The sequence below is a fragment of the Bos indicus x Bos taurus genome, chromosome 2 (genome assembly GCF_003369695.1).
Source record: "Bos indicus x Bos taurus breed Angus x Brahman F1 hybrid chromosome 2, Bos_hybrid_MaternalHap_v2.0, whole genome shotgun sequence".
In the NCBI taxonomy this organism is placed as follows: domain Eukaryota; kingdom Metazoa; phylum Chordata; class Mammalia; order Artiodactyla; family Bovidae; genus Bos; species Bos indicus x Bos taurus.
In genome coordinates, this window is record NC_040077.1 from 53,549,471 (window position 1) to 53,570,711 (window position 21,241).

Sequence of the window (21,241 nt, forward strand, 5' to 3'; positions counted from 1 at the left end):
CTTGCTGTCAATTGTCATTCCAGGATGCACCTTTTTAAGTTTGTAGAGCCCTGACAGTTTGTACTCAACTTTCCTCAACGTTGTGGAGAAAATAGAAACAACGTGATACTGAAAGCGAGGAAATCAGATTTCAGGCTTCAGTTCTGACACTGCTGTTTATTTAACCTTGGCCAAGTCGCTTAAATGCTCTGAAATTCAGGTTACTTGTCTCTATAATACAATACACAAATAAAAATATCTATCTCCCAGAATAAAATTATTGGTTGGTATACTTGAAAGCTTCCCAGGTGAAATCTGAAAGTAGGCCCGATACATTAAGAGCAAAAAGAGAACAAAGAAAGAGACAGACCGATCTAGAATGGTGTGTGCGTGCTAAGTAGCTTCAGCTGTGTTTGGCAACTTTGTGACCCAGCGGGCTATGGCCTGCCAGGATCCTCTGTCCATGAGATCCTCCAAAAAAGAACATTGGAGTGAATTGTTATGCCCTCCTCCAGGGGATCTTCCTGACCCAGGATCAAACCTGCATCCCTTTATTTCTCCTGCATTGGTAGGCAAGTTCTTCATCTCTAGCACCACCTACCAGTCTGGTAGATGGCAGATTTAATAAGCAAGGGAACTCATACAAGGATTGTCTTGAGTGGCTGTAAGACAAATAAATCTCTGTACTTGCCCTCCACCAGAATCTTAAAAAATTTTATATAAAGGCCTTAACTGGGTTCAGTTAAGCATATAGTCCATACAGTCCCCAAAACACATTGTTCTCTCAGGCTCTGTCCTTAAAAATGGCTCCCACTATGGGAACAGTGGGAGGAATATGCATTCCAGGTCAGGGGAGGAGGTGAGGAGCCTCTGATTGCCTTGGTCCAGTTTGTGGTTCAAGCAGAGGTCACATTCTCCCAGCTACCTCTTCCAACAAAAAGTAAATAGAGTTTAATCCTCTATTTAAAATAGATAACCAATAAGGACCTACTGTATAGCACATGGAAGTCTGCTCAATGTTATGTGGCAGCCTGGATGGGAAGAGGGGTTTGGGGGAGAATGGATACTTGTATATATATGGGTGAGCCCCTTTTCTGTCCACCTGAAGCCATCACAATATTGTTAATTGGCAATACCCCAATACAAAATAAAACGTTTAAAATAAAAAAGGAAAAAGAAAAAATAGATTTAAATATTTTGTACACAGTAAAGATAGGCAGATATTAGCATGACTGGGAAATACTGCTGCCTCCCAAGAAGCATAAAAATATTCAGTACATCCTACTTGATTTAAGCCTTTGTAAGTCCAACTCCTGGTTACTCAGTGATAAAGAATCTGCCTGCCAGTGCAGAGGACGTTGATTTGATCCCTTGCTAAGGAAGATCCCCTGGAGAAGGAAATGACAACCCACTCCAGTTTTCTTGCCTGGAAAATCACATGGACAGAGGAGCCTGGTGGACTGTAGTCCATGGGGTTGCAAAAGAGTTGGACACCACTTAGCGACTACAGCAAGTCCAAGTTAGGCTCAGAAATGTAGAACAAGGAATATAGACCATTCCTTTTACATAGGTACTAATATCAGATATTATAATATGAAAAAATATAAAAACCAATGTATCCTTATGGGAAATAAACACAAACATCTACTTGAAGGTATAAATTTTCAATGTTTATTTTTCATCATGCGTAAGTGGACATTAAATAGAGACAAAGCATGATTTTTTATATAAGATGGGAAGGGAGTAACTTAGGCAGTGATGTATCTAGGTTTCGTGGCTAGAGGAGATGCATTTACTTTAGTTTAGACTTCGACGCTCGTGACTCAGTATGTTCACTCTTTCCAGTGTTTAATATTTGACTACTTGCTCTAAGCCAAGAAGTGTACTAATCCTTTTACATGTATTCTTTTATTTAATCCTCACAGAAACCTTATGAATTAACCAATATTATTGTACTGGTTTTTTTGTTTTTCCCCCTCTCTTATGAGGAAACTGAGGTTATGTAGTTGCAAAATTTAGTAAGCAATAGAGCCAGGAGTCAAACCAAGGGCCCTGATCCCACAGTCTTTGTTCTAAAATACTATGCTGTTTCCTAACTACATTTTATTCAACACAACTCAATTAAATAATAATGTGGAAAAGTTTCACCCCTTGTGTTTCTTTTTCCTTCTTCATGAACAGGAAAGATAGACTCAGCAGGTGGAAATCATTCTTGGCACTCATGCTAAAGTCAGATCTCACCAAAGTTCTCTATATTTAAATCTATATTGAAGAGACTGAAAGAATTGATAAATAAAAATACACTATGTGAATACATGAGAAAAGTAACACTGAAGATGCATCAATTTGTCCAAGTCAATCAGCAGATAGATTCAATAGAATCTCATTTATATTGCAGTTGAATTTTTAAGAAACATAACAAGCTATTCCCAAAATTTACATAGAAAAACAAATGTCAAAAAATACCTAAGTTTATTTGGAAACAGAATAGCAAAGACTGATGACTTACTGGTCAGATATCAACATAGTCCAAGTCATAATATTAAAAAAAAACATTTCAATACTGGTCCAAGAGCAGATCATATTTCTTTGAATTCTTGATATATGACAAAGATGACATCATAAAGTAAACAAAAAGGAATAGATTGATTAGTAGATGATGCTGGCAAGACACATTCACTAAATCACAGAAGCAGTGTTGAGTTTCCTACATTAGGCCACATGCAAAGATGGACCCTGGATGGAATAAAATCTACATTTGAAAGGTAAATCCATAATGTTGATACAATATAATAAAGAAATATATTTTTGTAGATTGCAACTTTTGTAAACAGTATCCCTAAAAGGAAAAGATAAAAAATATACAGACTTGACTGTATAATAATTAAATAATTCTGTTAATTATAAAATACTATAGACAAAGTTACAGAAAAATAACAGATTAGTAGAACATGCATAGATTCACAAAAGATTTGTGCAAGTCAATAGGAAACCCAAGTGGGAATTAAGAAATTTATTTGAATAAATGATTCATGAAAAGGACTGCATAATATCCATCGGTATCTAAAGAGATGTACAACACCCCAGTAGTCATTGTAAAAATAAGTTAAAGTAGCTCCTATTGAAATGGCAAAAATCTGGATGAGAATTTATAGAAAGGACCTCTCATATATTGATGGTCCAACTGTAAATCGAAGCTATTCCGACAAGCAATTTGGCAAAAAAAAAAAAAAAGGCAAAATAAAATATATGCATGCACTATCTAGCAACCCACTTTTGGTATAACATAGCTTCAGATAAATCCCTCACCAAGAATTGTTTTCTCCCCTTTATCACAACAAGTTAACTGATTTAGGTCTTGGTTTTTGTCACTCAGGTAATATTTACTTGTATCTGGGCATTTGTGTACAATTAGGGGGGAAAACCCAGAAGTTTCCAGGCCCTCCAAAAAGATGTTATGAGTTAGATGCTAAGGGAAAGCAGAGAAGAAAGGCTTGACTTATACTGAGAAAGACTTTGATTTCCTGTGACAAAAATGGGAGAGAGAAATGGGTTTCTTGCATTGGAGGAGAGCTTGCTTCCACTCGCAAGAAGCTGTCCAGCATTGGTGAACACTGTAATCTGGGGGCAACATCTGTTTACCTATTCAAGGCTTACTATGTACCAGGGAATATAGTGAGCTTTAGGGATGTGTATATTAGTTAGAAAAACATAAAATAGTTTATTGATAAGAAGAGAAGAATGAAAGCAGTGAAAGGGAACAGAAAATTCTCAGAAGGTATAAGATTGAAGGTCAGATGACAAGAGAGGATTCAGCAAGGAAAGTAAAGATTTAAAGAAAGTGATGGTTGTAGCCATGTGGATTTAGAGGTGGGAGGTGGGTATTCCAGGGAGAGGGAGTACCAAGTGCAGGGACTCTGGATACGGGTGTGTCTAGGACATTAAAAGGCTGCATGGGGGTCATTGCAACTGTGGATAAGTGAGAGAGAAGAGTATAGGGAGTAGTGTCAGAAAAGTATAAGGCTCAGACCATGTGGTCTCCTCTTCTCTTTTTGAAAAATCTGAGTAAGAAGGGGAAACATTAAAATAATTTGACTCATGATTTTACAAGAGCATTCTGTCAGTTGTATGAAGGATTGACCAAAGCAATAGGAATAGAACCTGGGAGACCAATTAGCAAGCTAGCTATTGCAGTAATCCATGGCATAAATGACTGGGATTCAGACCAAACTGGTGGTAACAAGTATAATGGAGAAATGGTCAAATTCTGGATGTGTTCTGAAAACGGATCCAACAGCCATTTCCTTTTGAACAGCTTGAACAGCTAAAGAATGGATTTTCTATTAAATGAGACAAAAAAATCTTCAGAAGAGCTGGTACATTGGGGCATGCTGACTTGTAGTAATAACTTTGAGGTGCTTATTATCATCTCAATGGAGTTGATTATTTTGCAGTTAGATATGAAGGTCCGAGGGGCCAGGGGTGGGGTACTTTCCAGGTGGCACTAGTGGTAAAGAACCCGCCTGCCAATGCAGGAGACTTGTCAGATGAGGGTTTGATCCCTGAGTTGGGAAAAACTCCTAGAGAAGGGCTTGGCAACCCACTCCAATATTCTTGCCTGGAGAATCCCATGGACAGAGGATCCTGGCAGACTACAGTCCATAGGTTCACACAGAGTCAAGGAGACTTAAAAATGGTAGTCTTGGAGGAAGGAGGAAGGAGGAAGGAGGAAAAATGACTTTGATGTCCTGGAAGCCAAGGGAAAATATTTTCTAGGATGAAAGGTTCATAAATTGTCAGATGCCACTGAAAACTCAGGTAAAAAGAAAGCAACAAAATTACCTTTTGATATAGCGACATACAGGTTATTATAAACTTGATAAAAGTTTTAGTAAGATATGGACGAGAAAATCTTATTTTAATAGACTGAAGACAACAAGTACAGATATCCTTTTGGAGTTTTACTTTAGAAATAAATAGGAAATAATAATAGAAGTAAAATAAATGAAGAAGATCCTGTAGAAAGAAATATTGATGATGCCAGATAGAAAGGAAAGTGTTATGATACACTTCTTAAGCAGAGGAGTGGGAATAGGATCTCAGGCACAAGTAGTTTTATGGATTTAGCCTTGGCTGAAACATGAGCAGTTCTTTCACTGTAAAAGAAATGAAGCCAGAGGACACAGACAGGACACAAATATGCAGTATTTGAGGTCGGTAGGAATTCTCTTCTGATTGCAGCAACTTTGTCAATAAAATAGGAGTGAGAATTAGAATGTAAGAAAATGGAGTTGAGAGATTTTAAGAGAGAAAATAAGTCGTGAAAGAGTTCAACATCGTGAGGCTTTCTGTGGTAGAGTGTGGATACATCTCCATATCCCATATTTTGCCAGAAGCATCAGGACTATCTATTTTAAATTATGCCCCTAAACTCAGACAAGAAGTATTTCAGTGATACTCATAATGACCCAAGGAGCTTCCCCAAAGACTGTGGAAGCAATAGGGAGTCCTATATAGTTTGAAACTTAGATGTAGAATGGTAGAATTGGGGTTGGGGTATAAATCATGATGGAAATTTAATTGTAAAGTTGGTGAGAACAGGACCTTAAATTATTTATAAAAAGATAAATAAAATAAATTGACATCTCTTGCAACCAAGTGTTACACTGTTGTGGGGGGGAAAAAACATGTGTACCCAATACTCACTCATTCAACAAATATATTTGGGATATTTACTTTGGTATTTAGACACAACACCAAGCTCTAAGGATATAATTTCTTGAAGGTATTTTAATGTCATTGAGGGGTGATAGAGACAATAAACAAGAGTAAAATCACATTAATTAATAATGTACAAGAGTAGTAAGAACTATGGAGATAGTAAAGCAAGACCAGAAAATAGTGAATATCCACAACTCTTCCAAGAAATCATAATCTAAAAGGAAGTTAAGTATGCAATGCCTTGAGGGGAAAAAGGTGACAAACAGAGAATACTAACAGTTTGATTTTAGTATTCTGGCTTGGAGAATTCCATGGACTATACAGTCCATGGGGTCACAAAGAGTCAGACATGACTGAATGACTTTCACTTCACTTCGCACATGCTGATTGCAATGATGCAGTAGAGAAGGAAATTTTATTAATGTTGACATGTAAAAGGGATACTCCCAGAAACAATGACCCTGAGTAGGTGAAAGGTAAGGAACAACCTTGACATCAGTCCATAGATAATTCATATAATCAAGAGAAAAATGAGAGCATCTAGATGAAGGTGGAGAAGGTGATGGCACCTGACTCCAGTACTCTTGCCTGGAAAATCCCATGGACGGAGGAGCCTGGAAGGCTGCAGTCCATGGGGTCGCTGAGAGTCGGACACGACTGAGCGACTTCACTTTCACTTTTCACTTTCATGCATTGGAGAAGAAAATGGCAACCCACTCCAGTGTTCTTGCCTGGAGAATCCCAGGGACAGGGGAGCCTCGTGGGCTGTCATCTATGGGGTCGCACAGAGTCAGACATGACTAAAGTGACTTAGCAGCAGCAGCAGATGAAGGTGGATAGGTATAGGGTTTTCAGTAGTGATATTTCTGACAAGGTGACTCGACACAAGACATGAAAAAAGTCAAGGAGAAACCTGATGCATATATGTAGAACCGTGGTCCAAGCAGAAGAAAGAGTAAACGCAATGTTAGAGCAAGCTTGTCAGTTTGAAGAATAGTAAAGAGACATGCGTGCCTAGAAAGCAGACAATGAGGGCAAGATTTTGTAGGGTACTGAATGCCAAGTAAGAAACAATCATTTTTATGCACATTGTGCAAGTAATTGTGCTAGGAAATTAGAATTTCTATAAAATTCTTCACCTCCCTCTGTCCCCTTCACTTCTATCAGGACACTGTCATCACATCTTGGCTTGTTCTTTCCATCTTGCTTATTTGGATATTGTAACAGGGATAAAGCCTGTTTTTCTCGTATTGACTTAAGTAGCCAAGATACGTCTTAAGGGCTCCTGGCTCAGGAACATACTTTTGCATAGTCTTAAGATTCTAGGTATCTATACATAGCCAGGTCCCAGGTCCTAGCCTCCAACTCTATTTGAAAATCCCGGAGTATTACTCCAGGGAGAGAAGGAGGAAAGAAGTAAGCTAGTTACAAAACACGCAGTTCATGCTGTAGGAGTACGTGCAAAACGGAAAGACTTCCTATTAAATACATGGCTCAGCATCCCAGAAAAAGCAAGTGAAACTAACTGAAAGATAGGATTTAAAAGGAAATCTGAAGCTAAAGGAGTAAGCTTGCAGGCTGCTGCTATGGCAAATAGAGGAGGCAGGTAGTCCCCGGGGTCAGAGATATTCATGGTCACCAAGGAAATGAAAAGATTGCACTAGACTTGCTCAAAAGCAGCTGTTAGAACTGATTCCTGCTGAAAAATAGGACCCTCAAATGGCAATGTCAACCACAAAAAAGAAACTAGAATAGATAAAAACTAGAAAGCTCGTCTATACTGGGTCCTTGATTAAAAAAAAAAAAGTCTTTGTGAGAAATTAAAAACTGATTTATGTTGAGGATCCGGATACGTGATATCTTCTCAGATACTGCTGCTACTGCTGCTAAGTCGCTTCAGTAGTGTCTGACTCTGTGCGACCCCATAGACGGCAGCCCACTAGGCCCCGCCATCCCCGGGAATTCTCCAGGCAAGAACACTAGAGTGGGTTGCCATTTCTTCCTCCAATGCGTGAAAGTGAAAAGTGAAAGTGAAGTCGCTCAGTCGTGTCCGACTCTTAGCGACCCCATGGACTGCAGCCTACCAGGCTCCTCCGTCCATGGGATTTTCCATGCAAGAGTACTGGAGTGGGGTGCCATTGCTTTCTCAGATACTGGAGACTCCCAAGTCTACAAATTCATATAAAATCTAAACCAGTGAAACCAGGTGGCCTCTGGAAGAAGCAAATGCAAAACAACTATGTAGCAAATACTTCCTCAAGCCAGAGTGCATGCAGATCCATCCATATAAGGTGCTTTCACAATGAAAATGACACTGCATATCAAAAAATCATCAACCATCTGCAAAAGTCAGTATAAAAATGATTCCTCAGAATTCAAGATTATACTCAATCTAAAAAAAATCTACAAAATGAGTATATTTCAGTTGAATACAAAAATTAGAAATGAAATAGATTCCCACAGAAAAACCAGAGTTCCATTTAAAACAATGACGTTTTTTATAACCAAATATACATTTTTAAAAATGCATATAAGGATTTAAGTTCTTGACTTGTTGTTTAGTTGCTCAGTCGTACCTGACTCTTCTGCAGCCCCATCAACTGTTGCCCACCAGGCTTCTCTGTTCAAGGGATTTCCTAGGCAAGAACACTGGAGTAGGTCACTGTTTCCTTCTCCAGGGGATCTTCTCCACCCAAGGACTAACCCACATCCACTACGTTGTGCAGATTCTTTATTGCTGAGCCACCAGGGAAGCCTCATGTTCTTGATTACTGGAGAATTTTTCTAGCAGTAGAAAAATTAAAAAGATGATCCTTTTTAAATTTTACCATAGTAACTGTACCCATGCTGCATCATGAATTAGAATAGAAGTCCTATATTACGATGCCTTCAAACTGAAATATTCCACCATTATATGACTTTCCTTGATAAATATATATTATTATAAATCAAGGGTTGAATTATTCACATAATTAGTTTTCAGATATAACTCTTGGAAAGTAGATTCGAGCACATAATAAATATTCTTCAGTTAAGCAACATAACCTATAAAACAATTTGCTTCAATTAAATTTTCAGTCTCAAACTAGAAGGATCATTTACATCATCATAGATAGAATATAATTTGTTTTATCTAACTGAAAAATAAGCAATTCTATGAATTGGTGAGTTTATAATTTTTATTGTTTTTCTTTATTTCCTGTCTATAGAATTGAACTAGAAACTAAAAATGACTTCTAGGTAAAAACTGCTTATGGAAAAAACATTATTGTATTTCATGGAATATATCAGCAACTTGTATTTTACATCTTTAAAACTGAAATAACCTTAAAATGTATATCTACTTTCTAATGAATAGATGACAAATATTGAAACTTTGATAGCATTGTAGGTGGTAAACTTTTCCTTTTATTTTCTAAAACTAATGCAGATGTAAAATGTCTGATACTTGCACTTTATCACTTTATGCCAATTTACCTATTATCTTGAACTCTCAGCCAGAAACTATAGTTTTCCACCTTCTGTTTCTCAGGTAAAATTTGGTAGTAAGACAAAATAAAACATAGTAAGATTAAAAATTCAAAAGGCATATTAAAGTAAACAACAGATGCAGAAAAAAATGGTAAACTGGAAGATAGACTTGAAGAAAATCCTAGTAAGTCCTAAAAAGGTGTAAAATGTTAAAGAATAAATAAAAGGTGTAAAGATAGAATGCATCTCAAAGGAAGGAAATACAAAAAACACAGAAAATAGAGGAGAACAAAATATAAAGAGATAAAGCCAGAGAATTTCCTTGACTTGACAAAAAGACCAGGATGTAACGGAAATGCAGAATAGAGAATGGTTGATTATGATGAAAGGTAGGTTCAGGCATGACTTACATAAGCTGAAATTTTTCTGAGCTGAGTTTTGAAGAAACATGCTGGTGAATCATCGAGATAGGCATGTTTGAATGTAGATAAAGCTCTTGACTGATGACACTGTGTCCTCTATTTTAATAAATAAGGTAATGTATAAATCCCTATTCACCAGTCAGAGAGGACTCTAATTTCTCTGTGATGACTTGGCACTTATCATACTGGGTGTAAATTTTATTTTGCCATCTACAAATTAAATGTTAGCCTTCCAATTTTCCAATGAACTATATTACAAATGGAAGGTATGAGTGATAGATGAAGCTGTCCACTAGTGTGCTGGAGCAGGCTTAAGCTACCTTACAAGAGTCAAATAAAACCTATCTTCTCAAGCTGTGTTCTGTGACATCATGTTGGTAATTTGAAATTGGCCATGATGGGGGTATTTACCACAGAAATTGGCAGTTGCTACAATTTAGGACTAATGTTTCTAGAGTAAGTTATTAAGTAATTTTTTATATAAAAATGAAGCTATGCTGCAATGATCATGGGCTGCATTTATCTTTTCAAATTATTGTTTTTTTAAAAAATTGAAATATCCTAGATATACATGGTTATGTTAGTTTAAGGTATACTACATACTGATTTGAGACTTTTGCACACATTATGAAAGGATCATCACAATAAGTCCAGTAAAATCTGTCCCTATATAAAGTTATTACAGGATTATTGACCATATTCCTTATGCTTATATTGCATTCCCATAGCTTATTTATTTTATAATTGAAGGTTTGTACTTCTTAATCCCCTTCCTTTATTTTGTCCCCCTATATCCCCACCTTTGGCAACCACCCTTCTGTTCTCTGTACCTATAAACCTGTTTTCATATCCTTTTGCTTGCTTGTTTAGGTTTATTTAGATTCCATATATAAGTGATATCATACAGTATTTATCTGTCTCACTTACTTTACTTATCAGAATATGCTCTAGATCCATCCATGTTGTCACAAATGGCAAAGTTTTATCTTTCTTTATGGCTGAGTAATACTGTACTGTGTACATATACTACAACTTCTTTATTGATTCATCTATTGATGAGCACTTAGGTTGCTTCTGTATCTTAGCTGTTGTAAGCAATGCTGCAATGAACATAGGGATGCAGCTATATTTTCTAATTACTGTTTTCATTTTCTTCAGATAAATAACCTGAAGTGAAATTGCTTTTTTTTTGCATTTTTTTTTTGGAGGAAATTCCATGAAGCTTTGCTGCTGCTGCTGCTAAGTCGCTTCAGTCGTGTCCGACTCTGTGAGACCCCAGAGACGGCAGCTCACCAGGTTCCCCCGTTCCTGGGATTCTCCAGGCAAGAACACTGGAGTGGGTTGCCATTTCCTTCTCCAATGCATGAAAGTGAAAAGTGAAAGTGAAGTCGCTCAGTCGTGTCCGACCCTCAGTGACCCCATGGACTGTAGCCTACCAGGCTTCTGCGTCCATGGGATTTGCCAGGCAAGAGTACTGTAGTGGGTTGCCATTGCCTTCTCCGCCATGAAGCTTTACATAATGACTAAACCAATTTACAATTCCACCAACAGAGTTAAGTGCAATCTCCATGTCCTCACCAACACTCATCTTTGTTGTCTTTTTGATGATAGCCATTTTGACAGGTGTAATGGTATCTCATTGATATGATTTGCATTTCACTGATGATTTGTGATGTTGAACATCTTTTCTTCCATATTAACTCTTTATCAGTTATATAATTTGCAAATATTTTCTGCCATTCAGTAGGCTGCCTTTTCATTTGTTGATCATTTCTTTTGTGGTGCAGAAGGTTTTTAATTTGATGTAGTCCCACTGTTTATTTTTGTTTTTATGTCCCCTACCTGAGGAAACAGATTAAAAAAAAGTTTCTGCTTTGATGTCAAAGAACAGACTGTGTATATATTTTTTAGAAGTTTTATGGTTTCAGATCTTACATGGACATCATCTAAACATTTATTCTAAAGCCAGTTTTCTAGAGCTGAATTCTTTTCATTTTTGCTGTGTGTAAAACTCTATCTCTCCCTCAGATCTGGATGATAGCCTTGCTTGGTAGAATATTATTGGATGTGTTTTTCTTTTTAATTTTTTTTTCCTTTCATCACTTTAAATATATTGTGCCACGCCCTTCTGGCCTGCAAGCTTTCTGCTAAACATCAGCAGATAGTCGTATGAGAGTTCCTTTGTATATAACTCTGCTTTTCTCTTTCTGTTTTTAAGATTCTATCTGTATCTTTAATTCTTAACATTTTAATTATAATGTGTTTTTGTATGGATTTCTTTTGATTCATCTTGTTTGGGATGCTGTACTTCCTGGATTTAGATGTCTATTTCTTTCTGCAGCTTAGGGAAGTTTTCATCTATTATTTCTTTAAGCAAGTTATCTGCTCTTTTTTCTCTCTCCTCTCCTGAAGGGACTCATAATGCAAATGTTGTCCAGTGATCTTTTAAATTATCCTGATATTTTAAATCTCTTTCTCTGCACAGATTAGATGATTTCCACTACTTTGTCTTCCAGATCACCTATTGGGCTCAGCAGCACACTCCCCTCTGGTCATTAGAGCTCTGTGCTCTAGAGGTATGCTCTATGTGGGCTGCATGTACTTCTGGTGTGGAAGGATTGACTGCTGTGGGCATATTGGTAGGTGGGCTGGCCCCAAGCCCAGCTGGCTGTGAGGCCATGCCTTGTGTGGTGGCTCTGGGCTGGTGGAAGGTGGGATATATTTCCTTTGCAATTGAATGGGTAGCCCAGAGTGGATCAGGCTGGTATAGCCAGCTGTCTACATGGCTCAGGGAGGTTGCAGGGCTGGTACTGGCCTATTGCAGGGTGGGGACTGGTCCCTGCAGGGTCGTCTGTGTGACCAGAGGTGGAATAGACCTAGTGCCAACATGCTGCATGGTATGGCTCTATCCCAGGCAGTAACAGGTTAGAGGAAGGATTCCAAAATGGCACTTCTCACTGCTGGTGGTATTATGGTAGAATGACCTCCTAAAAAAGGCTGTTACCAGTGTTCTGTTGTTACAAGGAGCCTAGTTGCCTTCTGTTTCTCCAGGAGGCTGTCTTAAGATCAGAAAGTAGAGACCCCTTTCTAATTATTGTCTGTGTACTGGGACTCAGAGATTGTGATATTTCTGTATACCCTTTAAGAATGGAGTCTCTGTTTTACATTGTCATCTAGCTCTCCTGAACATAAACATCACTGGTTTTCAAAGCTGGATGTTCTGGGGGCTCATCTTCCTGGTGCTGGACCCTTGGGATGGGTAACCCAATATGGGGCACAGACCCTCAACCTTGGGAAGGACCTGAATGATTATGGTATTTCTTTTTTTGTGAATTGCCAGCCCAGAGGAGTGCATCCTGACTGTACTCTGTCTGCCTCCGTACTCATCTTGCCGTGGTTCTTTGTCATTAGGTGTGGAAAATCTTTTCCGCTCATCTTCAGATCATTCTCATAGATAGTTGCTTTGTGAGTAGTCATAATTCTGGTGTGTCAACAGGAGGAAGTGAGTTCAGTTTCTTCTCACTCCACCATCTTAGCTACCTCTCTCTCCATATTACAGAAATTATCAGAAACAAAGTGTAGGTTACTATTTCCAGATTTTAGATTACAATAAGGTACCACTGTGATCCATGCTGAAACACAATAAAAGCATCTCTCTCTTGTTAGGTTAAAGTATACTGTTATGACCCCTCTGTGAAAGAACACAATAATGAGGCTGAAGTGCCCTGCTGTTGTTGTTGTTGTTTTAATTTGGCTGCACTGGGTCTTCATGAAGCATGGAGGATCTTAGTTGTGACATGTGGGATCCAGTTTTCATCCAGGGATCAAACCCAGGCCCCCTGCATGAGGAGCATGGAATCTTGGCTACTGGGCCACCAGGGACGTCCCCAGCGCTGTTTTTGACACTGCCAAAAATGAGAAAGATTAGGTCATGGAGAAAATCATAATAAGAGGCTTAAAACTGCTAGACTTGGTAAACACCCCAATGATATATTTTTTTCTCTAAAACGATGACAACAACAAGAATAAATAAAAATAGTTAATTAGGATCCTTTAAAACCACTTTAAAAACATGTATGGTGAAAATACCTGAAAACTATGTCTTTGTAAGTTTATCACGGGCTGTTCATATGTGTGTGTGTTGTAAATGAGCAGTTGTTTAGGAATGATTTAGCTGAGCACAATTTTAAAAGATCATATGGAAGAATCACTTATGCCGATAATATTTTGGTCTAATGAAAAAAACCATTAAGATATAAAGTGTCACAGTACAGCAACATTTGCTAGTTGAAACTGTTGTACTTTCTACATCCACTTGGGAGAAAATTTCCCATGGATCTCTTGTGTTTCTGGCTATCTATAAATCAGAGGCACTAATGACTTTGTTCTGGAGTAATGATTCAAGAATTTTGTATAGCACACAGCTTTGGAAGGTATTGTATCTTCCCCTGAAGTAGAGGGACATTTTGTTTATTGCTCAGGATAGTGAAGATTATATCTCCCTTTGGGGCAAAAATTGGTTAAGTAGGTTTGCCCTTATACAATTCAGGGTTTATATTTTAAGTTCCCGTAGCTGTGATGCAAACCTATTGTGTATACTTTATCCAGCTGAACCTATCAGCATATTGCCTTCAGGGATCTGTGAAGCAAGGGAAAATGATGTGGACTTGAAGTACAGGCTGCTTCCTGGGCAGTAAGTAAAAGTTCTTTGTCTCTGACCCACAACTCTCCTGTGTTTTGCCATATGTGAAACCTTAGCAGACTGATTTGTCAGCTTGTGTTTAGTACAAAATCTCAGAGCCTTCACTGTTCTTAACACATCGATCCTTCCAATTTTGGCTTTTCTTCCTGCACTGCTTATCCTTCCAGTCTCTGTTCATTTCATCCTTTCGTCCTTCCTTCCACTCTGTGTCACCTTATTTCTCATTGTTCTTTGTTTACTCAATCTAACCTCATCCTCTGTACAGGTAAATAGGACCTAGTACAGAGCTTGATGTATAGTATATATTTGTTAAATGAACCAATGCATTTATAAGTTTCTATCTCTAGAGAGTAATTCTCACTTGGTTTATCATTGACAACTTGAATTAAATGTACAAAATGTTACTTAATTCAGTTTTTTGAGTTTCAATTGTTAATTTCCTTTCAAATTGTAGTATACTGATTTATTGTAGCAATTTTATGAACTATATTTTTCAAGAGTTTTCTGCACTATTTTCTTCTTTCCAGGGGATTTTCTTTTTTTTCTCTCTCTCTCCCTCTCTCTTCCTTTTGATGTACAGGGCCATTTAAGTCCTACATGTATTTGTGAAAAACTAAAACCCCAAATCTAAGCCTGTTGAACCTCTTGTCACACAAGTATTTGAAAGAATGATACTTAAGGGAAATAGAAAATGACACTTTTTCCCTCATCTTTTGAAGACGAAATCATCCACCCCCCTTCAACTCTACCAAAAGAGATCCCTAGCTCATTTTCCTTAGCAAGAGCTTTAAAGTGTAAAAAACTCATCAAACATCTTTTCCTCTGAGACAATGTCATCTGAGTTCAAAGGATGTACACAGCTCTGCAAAACTGCTGTCTTGTTTCAGTGATAAGGCCTAGGCTTTCATTTTATGTTTGATTCCAAGAAAATCAAATCTGTTTTTATGTACACTATGACTATAACTAAATCAGGAAATTAGAAATAATCTATTTCTGCGGACAGCTAGAGGGAAAGAGTTTCTAGTTAAAAAAAAATCCTGAAATTACTCTTCGGCTAGGTTACAGTTTCATTCTCAAGATACACTCAGTTATTTAAACTAAGATATGTTTATTTATTCTTCCACACAATGGACAAAACTGATACTATTGCTGTCAGGAAACAATACTGTCTTCCTTCTATGGCTGAAAGTGAAAGAGAAAGAGAAGTCACTCAGTGGTGTCCGACTCCTGCGACCCCATGGACTATACAGTCCGTGGAATTCTCCAGGCCAGAATACTGGACCGGGTAACCTTTCCCTGCTCCAGGGGATCTTCCCAACCCAGGGATCAAACCCAGGTCTCCCACATTGCAGGCAGATTCTTTACCATCTGAGTCACAAGGGAAGCTCAAGAATACTGGAGTGCGTGGCCTATCCCTTCTCCAGCAGATCTTCCCAACCCAGGAATTAAACTGGGTCTCCTGCACTGCAGGCAGATTCTTTACCAACCTTTACTAGACAACTGAAAAATTGAGGGCAATGCTTGCTGCTTGTTTATTTTCCCCTCAAGCTGGTCAAAACTTCTGTACCAAAATAATTAGAATTTTTAAAAAGAACTTTAATGTTTATCCAGTGACTTACTGAATCACAGTTTCTAAACATGGGACACAGAAAATTTTCATAAAAAAAAAAAAGAAAACCTTAGGGGAACTTCCCTGATGGCCAAGTGGTTAAGATCCCATGCTACCAATGCAGGAAGTGCTGGTTTAATCCCTGGTCAGGGAAATAAGAGCCCACATGCTGTGAGGGGTGGCCAAAAAAAATTATAGTACTTGTGATTTTATTGATATCTTAGTATATACAGATCCATTCAATATAGTAATGCTCATTATAATGCTTGAGCTATAATATGTAAACTTTCTTATACATTCAAAAATAATATTTAGATATGAAATAAACTATACTTCATATATTAGTATAGTTTATATACTTCATAAATAAGTAACACTTAGAAAATTAAGAATGATCAGCAACTTACTCTCAAAACTATATTTCCTCTTCAAGTTCATACATATCTTGGGTAAATTTAAAAATACTGCTGCTGCTGCTGCTAAGTTGCTTCAGTCGTGTCCGACTCTGTGCCACCCCATAGATGGCAGCCCACCAGGCTCCCCTGTCCCTGGGATTCTCCAGGTGTGTTGCCATTTCCTTCTCCAATGCATGAAAGTGAAAAGTGAAAGTGAAGTTGCTCAGTCGTGTCCAACTCCTAGCAACCCCATGGACTGCAGCCCACCAGGCCCCTCCGTCCATGGGATTTTCCAGGCAAGAGTACTGGAGTGGGTTAGTCTAAAACCTAAAAATTAAAATGTTCACCAAAATGATATATAATGAGTAACTCTGTTTTTGATGAAAGATTCTATCCATTTTTAACCTCAAATATCAAATCAAATATTTAGAAATTTTACTCTGTATATGTCCTGATCAAATAAAGGTAGATACTTTCAGAATGAAGGCAGTTGATGCCTTTACTTCTCAAGAAGTTTCCCCCACCCTCTTCAACAAACCTTACTAAAATCCTTTTAGCATCTGACTGAGTGTGATCATGAAAAGAGCAAAGTGAAGAAAATGTTGAAAATTATCTTTATTACTTCCAGTCTAATGCCTTTCAATCTCATTTACTGATTCTGATAATTTTGGTGGACATTCTAATAAGTGAATTAATGTTAACAATACTCAAAAAGTGAATTGAACTGTGAAAAAATATTGCAAGTTAAAAACATATCAATTTTATCAATGAGCCCATCTACTGTCATTTAGTTATTATGTTTTAGTTTATGAGGAGAGTATTGTTGGTAAACCACAAGCTACTGAGTCAAGTTTAAAAACTGAGTAATTTTAGTGTGTTTTTAATATTTTAATTCAGTCCTATTATAATTGAATAACTATATTCATAGTGTTATTTCACTATAGCTTTTCAACAAATATTTCTTGAGTATTTAAGACATATTAGACACCTTCTCTTTTGTGCACTGCTTCATCTCCGCTAATCCTCTAGTTTCCTGAGAAAGCCAAGTTCTTTCCTGAGGCCTTTGTTCTAGCTGCCTGTTCTGCCTCAGAGGCTCTGAACCCACTCCTCATACTTGCCGTCCATTGTTCTCATAGCTAGTTTCTACAGATGTCAGCTTAAGATGCTGTCTCTCTCTTAACCAATCTATGAAGCACCCCATTCTGTTCCACATTTTTATCTTGGCCTCCTATCTCTTCTTTATTGTACTGAATTTGGTTTTGTTTTTGTTTAATCAGTTTACCTTCTTCAAGAATATGAGCTCTATATGTTGAATTAAGCTTTTGTGTTTCTTAAAATAGGTAACTCCAGCACCTGGTTCAGCATTTCAGTTCAGTTCAGTTCAGTTGCTCAGTCGTGTCCGACTCTTTGTGACCCCATGAATCGCAGCACGCCAGGCCTCCCTGTCCATCATACTCTCGGAGTTCACCCAAACTCTTGTGCAAGTCAGTGATGCCATCCAGCCATCTCATCCTCTGTCATCCCCTTCTCCTCCTGCCCCCAATCCCTCCCAGCATCAGGGTCTTTTCCATTGAGTAAACTCTCCACATGAGGTGGCCATAGTATTGGAGTTTCAGCTCAGCATCAGTCCCTCCAATGAACACCTAGGACTGGTCTCCTTTAGGATGAACTGGTTGGACCTCCTTGCAGTCCAAGGGACTCTCAAGAGTCTTCTCCAACACCACAGTTCAAAAGCATCAATTCTTCGGTGCTCAGCTTTCTTCACAGTCCAACTCTCACATCCATACATGACTACTGGAAAAACCACAGCCTTGACTAGATGGACCTTTGTTGGCAAAGTAATGTTTCTGCTTTTTAATATGCTGTCTAGGTTGGTCATAACTTTCCTTCCAAGAAGTAAGCCCTTTTAATTTAATGGCTGCAATCACCATCTGCAGTGATTTTGGAGCCTTAAAAGCGTAAAGTCTGACACTGTTTCCACTGGTTCAGCCTCCAGCATATAGTAAGTGCCCAATAAATAATGACTGAATTTCTTGACATTTGCAGTGCTCAAATAAGGCAGTGCTTCTGAAACCCAGTTTATAAATAGTAAAAAGCTGTGTGAAATATTAGTTTGATACATTTCAGTTCAGTTCAGTTGCTCAGTCGTGTCTCTTTGTGAGCCCATGGACTGCAGCACACCAGGCTTTCCTGTCCATCACCAACTCCCGGAGCTTGCTCAAACTCATATCCATCGAGTCAGTGATGCCATCCAACCATCTCATCCTCTGTTGTGCCTTCTTGCCTTCGATCTTTCCCAATGTCAGGGTCTTTTCCAAGGAGTCAGTTCTTCGCATCAGGTGGCCAAAGTATTGGAGTTTCAGCTTCTACCTCAGTCCTTCCAATGAATAGTCAGGACTGATTTCCTTTAGGGTTGACTGGATTCAAGGCTATGGTTTTTCCAGTAGTCATGTATGGATGTGAGAGCTGGACCACAAAGAAAGCTCAGCACCGAAGAATTGATGCTTTTGAGCTGTGGTGATACATTTTAGTAAACACTTACTGAGTATCTGATTCATTTTGAGTTTTAGAGTACCTTTTTGTTCAAGACAAGTAAAAGATGATTCCTACTTACCCTTTCTATCAGTTGGAATTAGACTTAATTATGTATTTTAAAAAAATGACAGTGGCTTGGAGACAAGGGTTAATTTTTCTCACATAATGAGAAATCTAGAAGTAAATAGCAGCTAGCCCTTTTTCAGTGGTTCAGGATAGTCAAGATCTAGATATCTGTGACACTTTTACCTTTGGCCTTATAGTCTTAAAATGGCTGTCTTAGCTCCTGTCTTCATGTCTGAGTTCCATGCAGCCAAGACAGATAGGCAAAAAAGCACTCTCCCAAATGTTCCAGCAAACAACCTTGTTTATAGCTTGTTCACCACTACTAACCAGAAAGAAAAAGTTTATAAATGTAATATTTCAGCTGAGCGCATTGACAGCCAAAAGGAAAATTAGTATTTGGTTTTTTCAGAAGAAAGAGAAAATGGTCATTGGATAAACAATTTGTTTCTAGTCTTTAAAATCAGAGTTTAGCTAAAGTGTGTTTTAAGCAATATGATTGCTTTTATTTTTTACTGTAGGTAAATTTTAAGTCACAAAATTTAACAAGACACAAAATCTAACAACATAGTCTATCTTCAGCTATAAACAAGTATCGGTTCAGTTCAGTTCAGTCGCTCAGTCGTGTCCAACTCTTTGCGACCCATGAATCTCAGCATGCCAGGCCTCCCTGTCCATCACCAACTCCCGGAGTTCACCCAGACTCACGTCCATCGAGTCAGTTATGCCATCCAGCCATCTCATCCTCTGTTTTCCCCTTCTCCTCCTGCTCCCAATCCCTCCCAGAATCAGAGTCTTTTCCAACGAGTCAACTCTTCGAATGAGGTGGCCAAAGTACTGGAGTTTCAGCTTCAGCATCATTCCTTCCAAAGAAATCCCAGGGCTGATCTCCTTCAGAATGGACTTGTTGGAATCCTTGCAGTCCAAGGGACTCTCAAGAGTCTTCTCCAACACCACAGTTCAAAAGCATCAATTCTTCGGCCCTCTGCTTTCTTCACAGTCCAACTCTCACATCCATATATGACCACTGGAAAAACCGTAGCCTTGACTAGACGGACCTTTGTTGGCAAAGTAATGTCTCTGCTTTTCAATATGCTATCTAGGTTGGTCATAACTTTTCTTCCAAGGAGTAAGCGTCTTTTAATTTCATGGCTGCAGTCACCATCTGCAGTCATTTTGGAGCCCCCCAAAATAAAGTCTGACATTGTTTCCACTATTTCCCCATCTATTTCCCATGATGTGATGGGACCGGATACCATGATCTTCATTTTCTGAATGTTGAGTTTTAAGCCAACTTTTTCACTCGCCTCTTTCACTTTCATCAAGAGGCTTTTTAGTTCCTCTTCACTTTCTGCCATAAGGGTGGTGTCATCTGCATATCTGAGGTTATTGATATTTCTCCCGGCAATCTTGATTCCAGCTTGTGCTTCTTCCAGCCCAGCGTTTCTCAGGATGTACTCTGCATAGAAGTTAAATAAGCAGGGTGACAATATACAGCCTTGACGTACTCCTTTTCCTATTTGGAACCAGTCTGTTGTTCCACGGGCATGGCTCAGTTTCATTGAGTTAGACAAGGCTGTGGCCCTAGTGTGATTAGATTGACTAGTTTTCTGTGAGTATGGTTTCAGTGTGTCTGCCCTCTGATGCCCTCTTGCAACACCTACCGTCTTACTTGGGTTTCTCTTACCTTGGGCGTGGGGTGTCTCTTCACGGCTGCTCCAGCAAAGCGCAGCCACTGCTCCTTACCTTGGAAGAGGGGTATCTCCTCACCGCCACCCTTCCTGACCTTCAGTGTGGGATAGCTCCTCTAGGCCCTCCTGTGCCCTCGCAGCCACTGCTCCCTGGACGTGGGGTTGATCCTCCTGGCCGCCGCCCCTGGTCTCTGGCATTGGGTAGCTCCTCCTGGACGCCTCCCCTGACCTCGGTCGAGGGGTAGCTCCTCTCAGCCATTCCTGTGCCATTGCAGTCTGGCACTCTTGGCCACTGCCCCTCACCACGGACGTGGGGTAACTCCTCTTGGCCGCCACTCTTCGGGCATGGGGTCCTCCCGGCTTCTGCTCCTGACCTTGGACTGGGGTAGCTCCTCTCAGCCGCGCTTAGTGCACTGGTTACAGCCACCTGCGGGTCATGGTGGAGAGATCTGACAGAATGTGGTCCACTGGAGAAGGGAATGGCAAAGCACTTCAGTATTCTTGCCTTGAGAACCCCATGAACAGTATGAAAAGTCAAAATGATTGGATACTGAAAGAGGAACTCCTCAGGTCAGTAGATGGCCAATTTGCTATTGGAGATCAGTAGAGAAATAACTCCATAAAGAATGAAGGGATGGAGCCAAAGCAAAAAG